At 56.3% G+C, this 18622-nt stretch overlaps 1 protein-coding gene across 5 annotated transcripts in view; it reads right to left on the minus strand.

Moving 5' to 3' along the window:
• The window catches only part of SHANK2 (SH3 and multiple ankyrin repeat domains 2), a 471724-nt gene that overhangs the window by 325572 nt on the left and 127530 nt on the right, over nucleotides 1–18622 (minus strand). The gene's annotated exons all lie outside the window — the stretch shown is intronic.

The following is an 18622-nucleotide window of genomic DNA, read 5'->3' on the forward strand; positions in this document are numbered from 1 at the left end:
CCAGGGAGGAAATACTCTCAGCTCTGTGGGCCATGAGGTCTCTGTCATAGTGGGAAGGCAACCACAGATGCCATGTAAACAAACGGCTGTGCTTGTGTTCCTATAAAACTTTATTTACAAAGATAAGGCAATGGCCAAATGTGGTCCTAGTTTACCAGCCCCTGATGTGGAGTTTTCTTGGTTCCAGTCACTCTACCTGTTCCTGGGCGGGGCACAGACGGCCCTGCCCACTGCCCTGTGACCAGCAGGGGCCCGTGTGGAAGTAAAGAGCCCCGTCCTCACTCGCTCTGCCCAGAGAGCAGCAATGTCTCCCCCAGCCGGGATCCAGGGACACAGACGGAACACAGTCACCAAACGGTTAGAAGCCACTGAGAATTTGGGGATGTTGGTTACTGCCTATAACCAAGTCTGAGCTGACCCATGCAAACAGCGAGGGCTAGACATCACCACCCTCTTTACTGATTTCAGGTGACTCTGGCTCTTTCTTCAGTCACCCACTCGACCAGTGTGAGATGCTGAGCCAGAACCGCTCGCGAGTCACCACCAGGTCTGGAAGGGGCAACTGGCCCTGGGGCCTGACCTTGCAAAGCCAAGTGCATTTTGTAATGGCAAGAAAGCATAGAAGCCATCAGCTGATGTACCAACTGTGGTCTATCCACACAGCAGAGTATCACTCTGCCATAAAAAGGGGTGAAGCTGTGACACACGCCCCAGTGTGGAAGAACCGCGGACGCATTCCGTGAGTGAGAGGGGCCGACCGAGAGGGCCATGCTGTGTGACGCCGTTTATGTGCAATGTCCAAAACGGGGACAAAACGTGGCTGGGGGGCTCCGGGGCTGGGAGCCGGCAGCAGGGAATGCGAATCAAAGGGCTCCTTTGGGGCCTGCTGGGAGCGCTCTGACGTCTCCCGTGGTGAAGGCTGGGCGCACCTGCAGGCGGACTAAGGACCGCATCATCCTCACTCAATGGGTGATCGGATGGCGTGCAAATTCCATCTCAATGAAGTTGTCTTTCAAAATCTAATTAAGCAGCGAGCGCCGGGAAGGCAAACAGAGAGATCACTGTCCACCCCCCCCAGTCCCCCACTCCTCAGGTGGGAGCATTAAGGGCCCTCGGACCCCAATCAGAGCTGCTGGCTTGGCTACAGGGGGAGCTGAAGGTGCCGAGTGATCATCTGGCTTTGTGGGCCTTTTCCGGGTGGTGACACTGCCATCCGGTCACCAGGGTCGGTATTTTCTGGGTCATCTTTAAGGCCTCGCCTATCCCTTTCAAAGGAAGAAGAGAAGGGGTCCCGCCATGCCTCTGAGTCAAAGGTCATGTGCTGGCCCACAGGGTGACGGCAGGCACCAGGTGACCTCACACTGCCCCAGCCCCTGTGGCGTGAAAGCCGCTGCCTGCTTCACGGGGCCCCCCTCCTTCGTACAAATACGTGCTCTCAACCACCCTGATTATCGTTCCAAACTGAAAACCATCTCCTGACATTTAAAAAAAAATAAAAAACATCATCCATTTTCAAGCCGGCAGAAATTCTGGTAATTTAAAATTAGCATAACAAATATTTTCTTAAAAAAAAAACCTCTGAGTCTCTATATGCAGTATTTATCACCCATTTCCGTAAGCCTACTCTAAACCCCTTACGATTACCGTAGGCTCTGGGACTCCGTATCTTCTGCTGGGACTGCCTTTTTCAAGCTGCAACTGTAGTGTTCTTGGAAGAAATGGGAACATGTTGGGGACCCTGGTTCTGGACAGAAGCGCTGCTCCCACCTGGCTGCGGAAACCTTAGTGATGAAAACAAAGTTCCTTTGAGGAAACAAAGCCACTGGCTGTCCCAAGAGCCACAGGAAACACCTACTTTCAGGTGCACTGGTTTTTATCTTAAACCCCAGCCTATACAAAGCAAGGCCTTGCCGTAGACATTCCAAGAACGGGGTGAACAGGCACCCTCAAACATACGGGCAGCGGAGGTGACGAAGCTCGGCTGGGACCCACACCTCTGCTGTCCCAGCCACGGGGGCAGCGGCTGCACAGAAATCGGCTGCAGAGCAGGCAGGATCTGCCTCACTGGCTTTGGGGCAATTCCCAGGAAACCAGCTTTGTCTTCCATGACTTAGAGCCGCACCTCCCCGGCTGTGAGCAGGTGTCCTCCCGTGCATGTCCAGTCTTCTGTTACTCCAGAGCCTCCGAGGGCCAGCGGCAGCCAAGAGCTCCCCAGGCCCTCAAGGACATCACACGGAGGGGTGGGGTCTCCTAGCCACCCCCCTGCTCAGGCTCACGCCCTCCTTCCAACACTGTCCTGGTGGCTGCCACAGAAACAGCTATTTAAAAACACACAGCACACCAGGTCACAGCAAGTAGGGTGGCTGCTATGTAAACAGAACAAAAGCAGGAGTAACAGTGTGGCGGTTCCTCAAATCAAAGAATTACCATATGATCCAGCGAGTCCACGTCTGGGTATGAACCCCAAAGAACTGACTTGAAACACTTGCACATGATCCACAACAGCTGGTGGGGGTAAGCAGCCGAGTGTCCACCCACAGACATACGGAAAACGCAATGTGGGCCCATCCATATGATGGACTATTACTCAGCCTTCAAAAGAAGGGAATCCCAACACCTGCTGCTGTGTGGAGGGACCCTGGGGACCTGGAGGCATCAGGTCTGTAGACACAGAAGGTGGAGGATGGGCGCCCGGGCTGGGGAAAGGGAGGTAGGGTGGTGTTTAGTGCAGGTAGAGCTTCAGTTCGGGGAGACGGAAAGTTCTGGACATGGTGTTGCAGATGGCTGCACAACAGCTTCATGCTGCCGAGTGTGCACCTAAAAATGGTTAAATTGGCAACTTCTACATTATATATATTTTACCATGATTTAACGAATCTGAATTTCTAAATACTCTTGAAGAGCAGGAAGATCTAGCAACAGTGGATCAGTGTATTTAACCACAATTTAAAAAAAGGAAACTTAGCAGCAAACATGTAACACATTAAAGCCAGGTGTCCACGCCTAACTCCAAACCTAGACTCCACACATGGCCCGCACGGCCTCCCGTCTTGCGGCCCTGCAGGCACTGGCCTCTGCCGTTCCCCACCCGCGCAGCACCTGCACGCCGTAGATACAGCTTGAGAAGCAGCCCTGCTCCACCCACTCCTCGCTTCTGAGCTGAGTTATTCGGCTTTCGGATGTCAGATGAAACACTGCTCCCAGGGAAGCCTGCTGGGCCCCAGACTGTCACCTCTAAATATCCTCTCCTGCCACTCATCATCACTGTGATGACCCCGTTTCATCAAATTAAGACACCACTGAGTGCATAATGCTCGTTATTTTATGCACCCAATGAACAGGAGGTGGCGGCCGATAAACCTTTCAGATGCCCCTGATGGTAACGTGATGTGGGAGGCACAAAGCTGAGGAGTGACCCTCTGGACGGCGCCCGGCATGGGCACTTGCTGAGAGCAGGGCCAGGACGCTGTGCATCCCGTTGTCTGGACTCACAGACACACATCAGGTTCCAGGAAGGATTTGACTGCCAGGGAGCTAGCAGGCCAGAAGGTGGAACCCCACAGGTGTACCCCCAGATAAAGGGTTGGTCCCCCAAGCATCTCAAAGTGGGGCCTCCTGCCCTGGGACCCAGCACGTTTGCAGGAAGTCTTCTTGCAGAGGTGAGCACCGGGCATTCCAGACCACCAATGGGGGTGCGTGCAATGATGGCCTTAGAGAACAGGGAGAATGTGGGGGCCCTAAAGTCTTCCCCCAGCCATGGGCCGAGCCGATTATCACACCTAAACACCAAAGCTCAGAGAGAAGTTATTAAGGAGACAAGCTGGTCCGGCTTACCAGGACCAGTCATTTAATAACTGGGCTTAACTTCTAGAGCTTTCCTTTCTTAAGCTGTCTGCATCTTGCCAGGACTGAGCAATGAGATATGGGGGGGCACGTGAGGAGGGTGGCATGGCCTGTGCTAGCCACCATGACCTTTACCCTACACCTTCTCCATGAATGGCTGTGCTTACCAGTCTCATTTTTGCAGACAGAGGAGCGGCGTCTTAAATTAGTAACTAGCCCCGGTTACGAGGTGAGCTGAGGGCTAAGCCAGAATGGGAGCCAGGCCCGTGGACAGAACGACGGCCCCGAGCCATCCAGGATCCACCTCAGGAGGCCACTGCGGGTCACGCTGATCTTCCCAACACCCTGAATCTAAAGGCACAATGGATTCTGGTCTATCTGGGCACAAGAATGCTAACTTACTTTTTATTCATTTATTTAGTCCACAAACACACCTACTCTGAGTGGGCCCTGAGCTGAGTACTTCGCTTGAACTAAGGCATAAACGCAGACTCTGCCCAAAAGCCTGCTGTTCCGAGACAGGAAAGCCCTCCGAGAGAAGGCGGCTTGAGAATGCCTTTCAAGGTCCAGGTTCTGGAAAGCAGGGGAATCTTTGTACCGAGTTCTCTCTCCGCAATGCCAACAGGCGCCTTCAGCTGGGCCCTGTGCTGTGACTTGTTCCTAATAGAGCACAGACCCAAAAGCATCCATCCCAAGCCAGCTTGGGGTCTGCTTCCAACAGGGCCCGACTCAAGCCCGCGGCCCCCTCCCAACAGCGCCAGCTGCACCACGAGTGGGAACCACGCCTGAATCCCGGCAGCTGAAGTCTACACTAGTTGAGATCACTTTGGCCTTATTAATGTCACAGCTGGCTGACACTCTCCTGAACGAATAATTATTCCTTAACCACCAGCTCTCTGGAGCTGATTCTGAAGCCATCAAAGAAGCGATGAAGAGAAACCCCAGGACCAGACCCAAGTTGTGAGCTCACGGCCACACTGAGAGCCACAGGCGGGGGCGACCGCAGCTCTGCCTCTGCCCTTCAGCCTCTGTTTTGAGGGCAATCCTTCGGGTCCCTGGTGACCGTGGTAGCAGATAGAAGCCGCAGCAGACACGGTTCTAACCCGTGAGAACCGGCTCCCCGGGAGATGGTGCTGGCCAGGCGAGCTGTGGCAGGGCAGCCTCCACCCTCACCTTCCCGGGGCAGCTGCCCCCACATCCCCCCCTAAAGAAGTGAGGCCAGAGACTGGGAGGGGCAAGTGAAACCCGAGTGGTGGGGGAATCACAATGCTACCCACCGCGGGTCCTGGACAGACTTCATCGCCGCTGAACTTCCCGGCACAAACATTGTTCTTCCTGGGAAGCAGCCCCTCGGTGCCCCTTTCCTCCCCTGGGATCTCTCGCTTGCCCTGACCTTTCCCAGAGTGCTGCCACAGCTCTTAACCTGGAAACCTGGGATTTGTAGCATTAGGCACTTCTGGCCTGCAAAACCCTGCTCTCTACCTGGCCTTAGAACAGGACACTCGGCAGCCCCAGATCAGCCGTGGCACCTTGCCGAAGGACACTGGGCTTTAAGTAACAGGGAGGATCAATGTTGCTTATGTCTCGAAGAAAAGTTTAAAGTCACGCAACAGCAGATTCTCAGACGCTTTCAAACTGGGAGGAGATGGAAGAAAATGTCCCTTGAGGAGAAGCGTCCCTGGATAGAGAACACAGACATCTTATAAAAGTCCCCGAGTCATGTCGCTGTGTCAGGAAAATGTCCCCCAAAACAAACCAAACAGAAACTTCCAGGCCTTTCGCTGAGATGTGCTGATCGGCTCTACCGAGGACCGACCCACTGGGCAGACCCTGCTTGGTGCCCCAGCGCCTGAATGGAGTCCCCACTGAGACAAGCTTCCATGGGGCCACGGCCATGTCCTTGTCAGTCACTTGGTATCCCCAGGCCCTACAACCTCCTCAGGCCCTACGGCGCAGGGTCAGCCCTGCGTGTCGTGGATGACCCAGGCGTTAGCACGTTCTTGAAAGGAGCTTCCTCGTGGCCGCACGGACCTGGCGCTGCAGCTGGTGTGGGGGAGTCCCTGTCCCATAACCAAAGTCTCACTTCCTGTTCCGTGAATGGGGACAGCTTCTCCTTTCATTGACGGTGACCAAACGTGACCAGATGCGCTCAGCGAGCCCAGCACAGGCAGGCGCCCAGAGGCTGGTGGGGGCAGCTACCTGTGAGCAGTCCAGACGCGCGGCACGGAGGCTGGTAGGCGTGGCAGAGGGCAGGCAGGGCTGGGAGAGAGCAGGCCCCGGTCGTGTCGTGGTGTCGCCCTGGTTAGCTCGGGCATCACCGACATCTGAGGAATGCCCACGCTCTCCTCCTGGGCACGTGCACGCCTTCACGCATGAGCCCGTGCGTGCACGTGTCTGTCCCTCTCTTTCTCTCCCGAGTCTTGTCACCTCCTTGCTCTGCTTTCCTCCATTCGATGTGTCCCCCCAGACCCCTACCCCACCCCCACCCCTGGGTCTGGGCCTCCAGGGGATCCTCTGTGACCCCACCGGGTCGCCAACCTCCAGCTCCCGGAGACATGAGCTGGTTGGTCTGGCAGCTCAACGGGCTGAGGACGGGCAAGGCAACCGCCTGTGGGCCAGTCAGGATGGGACCCTCAGGGCTCCCAGGGGACTCCCGCGGTGGGGGAGCAGGCCTGTCGTCAACCCCCGCACACCTGGAAGGGACATTCTGAGGACTGACTGGCACTGAGGGGAGGCAGGCAGGGCCGTGAATGTTCCCCACTGAACTCATGCACTGGGACTTGGTGGGAACGCGGATCCCCCACCACCGGGAAGGGCATTTTCCTAAACTAACACTCGAGTAACTCAAGGGGTGATGGGGACAAAAGGCCAGGAGAACAGAGGCCCCAAGAGCTCTCACAGAACTCTGAGCACGGACGGCCAGCTCACTGGGACTCGGGCCAGTCCTGAGGACATGGGGAAACTCCCCCGACCTGGCAAAAGAGGGCCTTTGCAGCTGGGATGAAGGTACGGAGCTAGGGATGGGGACAGTGTCCGAGATCATCTGGGTGGCCCTACATGTTATCCCAGGTCCTTGTAGAGAAAGGCCAAGTGACATTTGCATACAGAAGAGGACAGGCCACGGGAAGACGAAGCCGAGGGACGCGGGCAGGAAGGGCCTCCCGGGGTCAGCGAGGGAGCCCAGCCCTGCCCTCTGGGTGCACGCTCCGGCCTCCTCCAGCGAGAGAACACACCTGCGCTGTCACCGACGCAGTGGCAATTTGCTGGCGCGGCCCCAGGAAGCTCCTCTCTTCTGTTCTTCTATTTTCGGTTTTCCTCCCTGATGACCCCCAGTGGAGCTGACTCAATCACACAAAAACTGGCGTTTTTCTCAAAAACAGAAAGCTCAAACACGTAAGCCATTTTCAAAGGGGCAATGTCACCCCTCAAAAGGATGAAAACCGGTTCTCGGCAGGTGAGCATATTTTACTCTTCTTATGCATAAAGCACAGCCATGCAGACAGTGCCCAAAAGGATGAACAGGGCACCTGGGGTGCTGGAACTCCATAGGAGGCGGGGAGGCAGGGAGGATGGGGTCGCCAGTGCAGACGGACGGGCGCCAAGCAGGGCCCACAGAGGCGTGTCGTCTGTCCCCAGCAGCAGCGGGACCTCTGTCCCCACAGAGCTGCGTCCATTCCGGCAGGCAGCCCCGCTAATGGTGTTCCCAGTTCGTTCTGGGAGGCAGGGGGGCCGAGACGGGATGCATATTTGCTGTCCTGTGGTCCCCAATTTCCACTCTGCCTTAGTGGCTGGTCTGTGAAACGGACTCGTATTTCAGTATCAGACCGAGCGCACTCAGGCCCTCCCACGGCCCGCGGAGGACACGCAGGGAGTGCCAGCTCTCTCCATCCTGATCCCTCTTTTTAGGAAGTTTCCTGGTGAACCACATAGATGACAAGCAGATGCGCTGCAGGAGCCCAGCGCCTGACACACGTGTGTGCGTACGGCCGCTCCCAGAGTCAGGTCTGACGAACGACAGCGGCGTCCACAGAAGGCAAGTGTCGGGAAACCACAGGTAACGAGCGTCCCAGCAATCTGAGACAGCTGAACCTGGGCTCGGGTCTGTTAAGGACGGAATGTTTGTGTGCCCCCCACACCCCCAATTCCTGTGCCGAAGTCTAAGTCCCAGTGGGATGGTATTTAGAGGTGGGCCTCTTAGAGGCAGGAGGACAAATGAGGTCATGGGGGTGGGCCCTGTGATGGCACCAGGGTCCTCCTCAGAAGGGGAAGAGACCAGGCTCACTCCCCACGCACACACTGGGGGGGGCCCACGTGAGGGCAGTGAGCAGGCAGCAGCCTGGGGCCAGGAGAGCCCTCGCCAGGAACTGAGCGGACCAGCATCTTGACCTCAGACGTCCAGCCTCCAAGCTGCCAGGAATAAAGGCCAAGCCACCTGGTCTCTGCTATTCCATCACACAGCCCAAGTAGCTGACACAGGCTGTTGCTACTTCACTTACATTCAGGGACAGATATTCACCCAAACAGCAGCGGATTTGTGATTGAATACCAGCGCGCTGGCTTCGTGACCTTTTACACACCTGACCCAGGTTGTCCCACGCTAATACTGCCGGGGGCAGAACGAGTTAATTATAAGGCTTATGTGAAATCACGTGGCCGAGGGCCTCTGCCCAGCCACGGCTCATTTCAAACTGCTTTGAGTGTTGCAGGTCTGGTGCTGGGCACTGGGGCTACAAAGATGGAAGAAAAAGAGCACCTTTTCCTGCAAGGAGCTTCACAGTTTAGCTGCAGGAGCGGGGGGCTGATGCAGAAGCCATCCATTATACCACACGTAAGTGCGGATCAAGGAGCATGGGAACCGAAGCTAGTCAGGAAAGCGCCCTTCAAGGAAGGGCTCAGGTTCTGAAGGGTGAATAGGAGTTCATCAGACAAAGATGAGGTCCTGGTGGGGAAGGGGAGGGGGTAATATTAAAGATTTTCTTTAAAAAAATAAGATCAAATTTTATTTTTGATGCCATACATTGGGGTGGGCAGGTTGAGAAGTCAAACCCCCAACTCAGGTTCTAACCTGAAGCCCTCACCCCCCACCCCACCCCCAACCCCATGCCAGGCTTAGCTGCTTTCTCAGGTCTTTACCTCCTGTTTCCAAATAGCACACTCCTGGCGAACTGATTTCTTTTTTTTGTAAATATTAGTTACTGCCGCCCGGCCACGGCGAGGGTTCGGCATGCTTGAACACGGCCGCACCCCAGGCTTTGGTTAAACGGTCACTACGGCTAAGCGATCCACATCGTGTCTGCAGCCGAGAGCCAGTGGGCTACGACTGTATTTCTTTGGAGTGAATAATAGTCACATTTTAAAACCTGCTTTACCGCTTACTGTAATTAACTCATCACCAAGTTCTGACAGAGGTTCTGACAGAGGTGTAAGCCGTAGAGCGCAGGCCTGCTCCCCAGGGGCAAGCGCGTCGGTGACCTCACTGCTTCGTTTCCGCCCACCCTCCTGCACCCAGCAGGCTGGTGCCCACCCCCCGCCAGGGTCTTCCTGGTAACGTGCACGTCTGGGATGCCTTCGGACACCTCCGCGCTGATTTACTACAATGCCGGCTCAGGGGGCCCTGAGCTCAGTTTCGAAGGAAGGACTGAGTTTGCGGTCAAGCAAGTTTCCTGCACCACTGCTGAAATGCTTGTCCACTGTCTTCCATCCACATGGATATCAGTTTTTCTCTGAAACTTCAGAGTTTTTATTTTTGTTCCCCAAGTCCTGAGCTCACAGGCACCCCACCCTTGCCGTGGGCACCTGCTCCCATGTTATGTTGGAAATTCGGGGGCCTTTTCCGCAGGGAACCTTGTGTCATGAGACTGAGCTCGGTACCTTTTTCCTGCTCCCCCTGGAAACCCTGTAACGCAGACGTCGCACGCCTGCCGCCTCCTCGGAGCCTTACGTCCAGTTCTCCGGCCCATCTCCTGGGGTCCTCGTGCGCGCCGCTGCCGGCACCTTTGCTGTCATTGCTCATGTTCAGCAGCCCTTGGATGCCCATTTGCACCTGCTCTACCTGCTTATCATGCAGAGGATATAGGGTTTGTGTTTTTGAAGTTCCCTCTCTGTTCTCCAAATGAGCTGGTTTCTCTGGCTTTATCACCTCTGCTGAACATCTGCCTTTCACATTGCAGTTTCCCCGTAGCACCTGGTCCTTCCCAGCTGACCGGTCCCGTTTTGGGTCTGGAGTCCCTGCACAGAATGGAGACCCTGGATGCAGGCTGCCCTGTCGCCAGGAGGACTGCCACGGGTGCTTTCTTTGGGGGAGGTTTTATTCATAGAGGCAAAGGCAAGTGCAAAGGCCCTGGGGCAAGAGTGTTCTCCCTGAGCTTGAGGAAAAGCAGGAGGCCCGGGTGTCTGAGCAGAGCGAGTGAGCAAGAGGAGTTGGGAGGTGAGCGGCCAGTGGGGTCCCCAGGAGCCTGCTCACGCTGGCGTGCTCAACAAACACTCCTGTTCCCAGCCCTGCCTGCATCCCGAGACAGCCTGGCTTTCAGGGTCCTGACATGAGTCCTGGCCACTCCCAGCTCTTCCCACTGATGGCAGGCAGGGGGCTGACTTTCTCCAGGCTCTCGGGCAGTCATGTGTCCACCTGCTTTCCGGTTTCATTCTTCTCTGCTTCCTGGCGGCCACCTCGCCTTCATGTTTACCTCAGGGGGTACAGTGCTCACGGCCCCGCCTGATCTTTACTCACATCAGGCTGGGGAATGAGCACGCCTGACAGGAACGTGGACAACGGTGCCTGCCAACAGACCTCTGGGCCCACAAGCCCCGGGGTGGGGGCCGGGGCCAGTCTCAGGGCTGGCTGCCTGTTTTTGCCTAGGAGGACACACTGAATAACTACACGTTAAGCTTTGGTCCTAAGCTCGGGTGCAGGAGGTTGGCGCACCCTGAGGTGGGGCGCAGGGGAAGAGCCACTTCCCCACCCCCCGGATACCCGACCTGCGTTCTGTGGGGCCTTTGGTCCTCGGGGTTCAACGACTCTGACCTCAAGCTGGCCCCTCACAGCCCTGCCAAGTCGGGGCCCCTCCCCCAGTCATACTTAATTTAATTAATTAGGAAAAGCTCCCTGTCCAGAGCCCTGGTTTGGTCAACACAGCACCCCTTCCTGCAGACATGCCCCTCTTGCCATTTACAGGGTGTGTGGGCAGAGGACACTGGCCTTCTGCTCTGAGGGGCCGTCAGGGAACAGCACCGCCTGCCAGGGCGGGGACTGCGCACTCACAGCGCAGGTGACGTTACCCGAGAGCTGAACTTTTACACTGTTAATTAAAACTAAGGCCAAGTAGCTACGTGCGTCCTGTGGCTGCCAGACTCTGGGCGCAGCCCTGGGGCCTTCTGCTGGATCCAGAAGCCGCACTCACAGTTGCCGCGGGATTCCACCTCCCACAGTGACGTCCACCTTGCATACTGGACGGCGGCTGGCAGATGGGTGGCCTGGTTTCCCTTTGGGGGTTTTCTTCTGTCCCATCTGAACCGCTCACCTTACCAGAGCAAAATCCAAACATCCTGCCATTCAGGCTCTGCTGCTGTCTGGCCTCCGCCCACTCCTGCCTCCCCAGCCTGTGGGGCCTCCTCAGCGCTTCTCAAACACACCAGGCACGCCCTGACCCCAGTGCCTTTGCACTGTGCCTACCTACCCCTGGTGCTTTCCCGGGTGTCTGCTTGGCCCTCCTCCCTCCCTGGTGCCTGCTCAGAGGTCTGAGGCCCCGCTAGGCTCTCGCCACCAACAGGCCCCCCCCCCACAGTGGCACCCGGTTCTCTCCCCCAGCACCCCCTGTGCTGTATGCTGATCTGTTGACGGGTTAAGCCTCAGTCTGATGGGCGCTCCGGCACAGCAGGGCCATCCTCTGCTCACGACCTATTCCCCAGCACCTGGAGAGGGTGTGGCTCTTACTGGGGTCGGGATCTGTGTTGGCTGAAATAACGAATTCCAAACCTGATTATTTCCATCACGAATATACACAGTATATCAGCCAAACATTTTGGGTTGGCCAGGTTTCTATGCCCTGATCTAGAAAAGTGACTTCGACTTCCCATCTCTATGGGAACATAGTCTGAATCCTGAATTAAGACCGACAGAACTTTTAAAAGCAGCTGCGTGTAAATGAATGGCTTCTCCGAAGCTGGGCCCGCGCAGGACTCAGAGGCAGAAGTGCTTACCGGGACCCGCCAGGCTACAGGGTGGAGGGGGCGGCCCAGGGGCATCGAGCGGGAGGGGTGGTGGGGACAGTGGCCTGCTGGCACATGCACAACCTTCCCAGAGGGGCAGCGCTCCCCGCCCGGCAGAGGCCAGCACACACAGACTGCCTGGGTGTGGCCACCTTGCCTAATTTTTCAAGAGAAGCTAGAAACTGAATTTTCATATGAAATTCCTGGATATGTAAAAGTTGGCAAAGACATGATTTTTTAAAACCTAGGCTGGCCATGCTCTAAATCTAACTCTTGGGGGCAGATGCACCCTCCAGATGGCAGGTGCTCAATGGCAGGCTGCGGCTTATTCCAGCACCAGAGTAAGTGGGGGCTGGGTGCCCCACCCTGTGGCATGCTACCTGCCCTTGGGAAGGTCAGGGGTCACGGGACCTGAGCAGGTATGAGTGGCTCCCAGCCCCACCTCAGCAGGCTGTGTTCTCACACACGTCAGGGCTCAGAGTGGAAAGAAAGCCTCGTATACTTGACGTCCCCATGAGTGGCTGTCTACCAGGAGGCACCGTGTCTCCCCCGGGGCAGCCCTGGCCTGCACCCCGGGGTCCTGAGGCCAGCCCACTCCTGTGCTGGGTGACTGATGACAGCAGCCAGTGTTAGGGGGCCTCCTCACTGTCATTACCCCCATTTCAAGGGGGGGCAGGAAGGGGCTGGAGCCACTGTAACAAATGACCACAAACTGGGAGGCTTAAACCCATACACACTGACTCCCTCCTAGTCTGGAAGCCACACTCCAGGCGGGGCCTGTCCCCGCCTGGCGGCTCCAGGCCGGCCCTTCCTGGGGGCTCCAGACATCCCAGGGCTGAGGCCACGTCTCTGCAAACTCTGCCTCAGTTATCACACACCTGCCTGTTTCCACATGTCCATCCTCTCATTAAGAACCAGTCCACACCACTCCAGGGTGACCTCATCTTACCCTCAGTTCATCTACAAAGACCCTCTTTCCAAAGAGGGTCCCATTCACAGGTCGTGGGTGGACATGATATTGGGAGACACTATTCAACCCAGAACAGAGGCATTCAGGGACCTCCAGGTAAATCCCAGTGGCCTGCTCAGGGTCACACAGCCCAGGAGGAGCAAGAAGGCAGGACTTAGGCCCTGCGGTGCAGAGTGGGTGCCAGCCACTCCTGTGGGGCCTCTGGGCACATCTGGGCCAGCCCCTCGGGCCTTGCATCTCAGCAAACCTGGCCCCCATGAGCCATCTCCATAGGTGATGGGAGGCCAGGACGAGAATCCCGGAGAGCATTTCCGCCTCATTTCCAGAAAGGGCTTTGGCAGCGACACAAACCCCTCCCGGGGCTGTGCTGGGGGAAGGCCGGCTCACAGACTCCTTCCAAGTGGGTGCGTTCAAGCCGTCTGTTACTCAGCTGCGGTGCTCAGAGAAATGCATCTTTAGCAAACCACACTGTTATAATGGAATGCCCGCGACCCCCTCCCCCAAATTCACCCGTTAAAGCCCTGCCCCGACGGATGGCATTCGGAGGTGGGCAGCAGCTAGAACACACCGTGTAAGTGCAGGGCGCCATGGCCAAGTGACTGCAAGGCCTGGTGCCACCCCGGGCACTGAGAATGTTCTTCACGTACCCCAGGAACGAGCCTGGCACAGGGCGGGCTGGGAGGGTGGCCCCAGGGACCCAAGCAGAGGCCTCTGTGGCCCAGTGGACCACGACTGGGCTCTGGTGGGGGTGTCGTGGGGCTGCCACAAACGACCACAAGCTGGGTGGCTTCAGGTGATGGGACTTTACCCTCTCCCAATCCTGGATGCCAGAAGCCCCAAGCCAGTAACCCTGGGCTGAAACCAACGTGTGAGCAGGCCTGGGCTCCCTCCAGAGGCACCAGGGGAGGGTCCTTCCTGCCTCTCCCAGCTGATGGGGACCCCAGGCACCCCGGGCTGTGGACACGTCCCTGTAGCCTCTGCCTTGGTCTCCACGGGGCCTCCCGCGGGTGTCCTTTTATAGGACCCTGTGATCACACTGGCATTCTACAGAGTCCTTGCCACATATGGTCACATTCCTGGGTTCTAAGGGCTGGAGGCTGCGTCCTTGGGGGGACATCTGTTAGCCTGACGCCCCTCCATCACACTCCTCCATGGCCCTGCCAGGCAGAGCCCAAACACAGGCCTTAATCCGTGCCCGTACGGGGCTGCCTCCCTCCCTGAACGCGGCCCTTCTTTCCAGACCTCAGGCCTTTGCTCGTGGACCCTCTCCTTGGAGTGCTGCACCCAGTTCCTCACGCCAGGCCCCGTGGGTGCGTCACAGCCTCACGCCAGGCCCTCTGGCCTCTTTCTCTGCCTTCCTCACTCTCCTGGTCACCCACACGGGGCACCTTTTCACTTGGCTGAGGCCGTGTGCACTGCCTGCACCCAGAGAGCAGGGGGCTGCCTCCTTGCTCACAGCCAGCTTCCTGGGGGCCGGATCTTGGCTCTGCTCCTGTCCTCTAGCAGGACGCAGCCCCCTCTTGGGTCTAACCGCTCCCACCTCACTGCAGTTCCTGCCCCTCCTCTTTGGCTGCCCTGCCCACCAAGACACAGTCATCCACCTAGCTCAGGTGTGACGGGTCCAGGTGAGCTAAAGGGCGAGCTGTGATCTTCTGAGTGAGGATCCATAATGGGCAGTGGCGCGGGGGTCTGACGGGCAGGTCTCCCTGAGCAAGAGAGGTGGTAAGGAGGCCCTGTGACCGTCCCTCCAGGAAAGAGGGGAAGGAGTCACAGTGTGCCCGGGGGACCGATGCGGCACAGATGCCTGCATGGGTGGGTGTGCAGGCAAACCCTACGTTAGGTAAGTTCTTTCAGAGAAGCAGTGTGCGTCTGCGCATGATGGGCGTGTGTGCATGGGTGAGCATGGGTCTGCGGGTGTGTGTTCACAGATGTGTTTAATGCACAATCTTACATTAACTTTGCAATTTCCCAATGTCAACGGAAACCATTTGTAACAGAAGACAGCACAACGGGAGAGACGCTGGGACTGCTCACAACAGTAACACAGACTGTAAGGTCACAGCAGCAAACAAAACCGCCTCAGTCCTGCTCTAGGGGCTTTCGAGGGAAGGAGGCACCACCAAAGGGCTTTGCGTGTGAGGCGCTAAATGAGGCGAGAAATGTAGAGAGGTGCCTGGAGGGAACACGGAACAGAAGTTCCTGGTGAGCAGACGTCATCGGGGGCCCAGGGAACGTGCAACACACCGAAGCAGACATCCCCAAAATGTCAGGCTGCCTTTGTCACTGGCCCTTCCCAACTCAGAGGCAGCTCTTTGGTCAGGAGCCCAGCGAGGCCATGGAGCACGCGGCCGTCTGCGAGGTGCTCGCCTCCCCGTTGGGCAGCGTGCCTGGCTCGGGAGGACTTGTTCGTTGCCCTCCTTCTAATCACCACATGAGGAACTCAGTTTGGAGCCCCAGGCAAAAGTAAACAAGATGCCCACGGGGTCTGAAGGATGAGCGCCAGGACCTGACTTTTCAGGACAGCAGGAAGGTCACGTTCAGGAGCTGAGCGCTGCCCCGAGGCCGGCAGGCTAGAGCCTCAGGCAGGGTGTCAGAGTCCTGAGGGAGGATTCCTTCCCTGGGAAGCTTCAGGTTTTGATCTGAAGGTCTCCAGCTGATCAGGTGAAGCCCACCCACCGCATGGAGGGCCATGCACTTTGATTATAGTGAACTCATGACGGACACAAACCACATCTACAAAATGCCTTCAGCCCGCAGTGCCTCACTGGGTGACGGGGTACCGACGGGGTACCGGCGCCTTGTGGGTCACACGCAGCAGCCATTCCCACCTCTCCCTCGCTGCCCCCTGCCCTTCAGTTAGACCTCCCACCTCTTCGGGCTTCTTTCCCTTGTATGTCTCTTTATCTTCAGAATCAGAAGATTTTTTATTTTTTTGGTCCCTTGGACTGAGCTACCTGAAAAGCTAAAGATCCCTGATGTTTGTGCCCTGCCGGGATGCGCGGTAAGTCACACACCAGAGGGACGTGTCTTCCTCACACCAGACCCCAGAGCCCTGGACTGGAAGCCGGGAGCCCCAGAGACCACAGACTCGGCACTCAGCTTGGAATCCCAGGTGCCCACCTCTCTGTCATCCCACTTCCCCTATAAGCAGGGATAAAAATGCCCACCTCACTGGGTTGATGAACATTAAATAACATTTAGAAAAGCATCAGTGAGTTTTGAAATTCTGTGCAACTGGGAAGATTCATCACCACCACCACCACTGCCCTAATCACCACCAAACCACCCATTACCACCCCACCCCCATCACCCCATCATCACCATCACCATTATAGACTGAATTTTGTTCCTTTATCATCCCTACATTGAAGCCTAAACCCCAGTGTGTTTGTACTCAGAGACAGAGCCTTTAGGGAAGTAATTAGGGTTAAATGAGGCTAAAGTGTGGGACCCTACCCAGAAAGAACTGTTCCTACAAGAGGAAGAAGAGACCCCAGAAAGTCCCCTCGCTGTCCACAGACGCAGAGGAGAGGCAGTGAGACAGGGACCATCCGTAAGCCAGGAGGAAAGCCTCCACCAGAAACTAGACCTGCTGCCCCTCCACCTCGGACCTCCCGCCTCTAGAACTGTGGGAAACAGATGCCCGTTGCTCAGCCCCCGGGCTGTGCGCTGCTGTGGTGGCCCACGCCGACCAGGGCAGCCGCCGTCGTCACTGGGATGCCCACCCAAGTAACGTTCTAAGTGCTGCTCCTCTTCTTCCTTCTTCTCCTTGGGCAAAAAAAAGTCACCCATGCCTCTTTAGATTCTCAAACCCAAGCAGGCATCAGAGTGTCTAGAGGCCTTGATTTGAACATGGAGAACCGTACCTTGGCCCCAAAGCCTCTGATTCAGCGACAATGGGGGAAACCTGAGATTTCTGCATTTGTCTCAAGTTCCTAAGCCTTGCTGGCGCTGCTGGTCTGACATTTGCATTAAATCATTAAGCAAAAGCCTGGCCAGATGAGTACTGTCAAATACACCAGGATTTCTGAGAAAAGCCCGCGTTCACAACAGCAGCTGCGTATCACATCGTTTTCCAGGTGAGCATGTTTGATCCCTGTTAAATGACGCAGCGCAGCCACCATCCCCCCGCGAGCTCAGCAGCCAGTGGTTCAGCGCTCATCACTGGGAGGGGAAGAGCAGTGAATAGAAAGGGAAGCTGGGTGCCCTTCACAGGCAAGGATCCGTAGACTGAATTCACTCTCTCTGTACTGCTGGGACAAGAGGGGGGAGTGGGGAGACCAGACCCTGATGCGTGCGCAGAGCCTGACCTGGGCATGTGGAGCAAGCGACCAGGCACTGATTCCACGGCTTAGGTGAGCAACGCTCGCAGGGTGCAGAGTCCTATCACTCAAGGGTCTTCTGCAAATTGTCTTCCAGAACCGTTACAGCACTTGATTGATTACCGTTAGCAAAATAGAGGCAGACGGGCTTGGGTTTCGGCTGGTACAGTATTGCTGACGGGAGGGTGCACCAAGCATCCTGCCAGGACTCCCACAAGAATGGGTTCCCCATTCCACGTGGCCACTGCCCATGGTGGCAGGGAGGCCACCCACAGTGACCTGGAGCCCTGGAGCAACCGCCTGGCAGTTACAAAGCACAGCACAGCCGAGTCAGAAACAGCTTGTTTCATTATCTGAGTGTTTACCGCGAACCAAAGACCATTAGCTGCTGGTTCCTAAGCAATCTGAACAAAGTTATGACTTTAAAAAAAAAAGGACCAAGGAAATATATTATTTAATGGCAAAAAAAATCTTTAAACCAAGATCACCAACCCACAGCTAAGCCCAAAGGAGCAGAGGCAGCTCATGGTGAAATGTAAGGAGCCCACAGTTCCCTCCTGATCACCACCGGGAAGAGCACATTTCTCAGACAGTAACTTTACCAGCAAACCAAGAACTCACTTTTACAATCCCTTCAACATCTGCAAGCCGCAAGATTCAGGACTGAAATACAGGCCCTCTGCTGTTAATGAACCTGGAACCTTCTGAATGGTAGCCACGAACGTCAAGCCCAGTTTCTGGGTTGAAGTGGCTCATCTTCCGCATCAAGCCCAGATACATTAGCAGTGTCTGAGATGAGTGTTAGTAAAATCAGCCATGGAAGTGGCTCTAAATTCAAGGCCTCTCTCAGCTCAGTGAGACGTAAAAATTATTTCTAAAGAAAAATCACGGTCAATTTTCAGTCAAGTGGAGATTTCTGACTATGTTGAGGATCGAAAAGCATCTGTATAATATTAGAGCATTTAACCAAAGAACAGGCTTTTCTCCCTGAACCACCTGCTCAGCTGCATCAAAACCAGGTGAGCCCCTTACCCGCACCAGGGGACAGTGGCCTGAGGAGTGAGGCAGTGCCACAGGCCACCACGTGGAGGAGCCTGGATGACACTAAGCCGAGTGCAAGAAGCCAGACATGAAAGGCCACGTTTTGTGTTGATGCCATTTATGTCCAGAACAGGCACAGCCATGGAGACAGAAAGCAAAGAAGTGGCTGTCCAGGGGCAGAGCAGAGGGATGGAGGGACGGCCCACTGGGCACAGGCTTTTCTTTTGGGGGACAAACACAG

This window comes from Manis pentadactyla, chromosome 9 (genome assembly GCF_030020395.1).
Source record: "Manis pentadactyla isolate mManPen7 chromosome 9, mManPen7.hap1, whole genome shotgun sequence".
NCBI lineage: Eukaryota > Metazoa > Chordata > Mammalia > Pholidota > Manidae > Manis > Manis pentadactyla.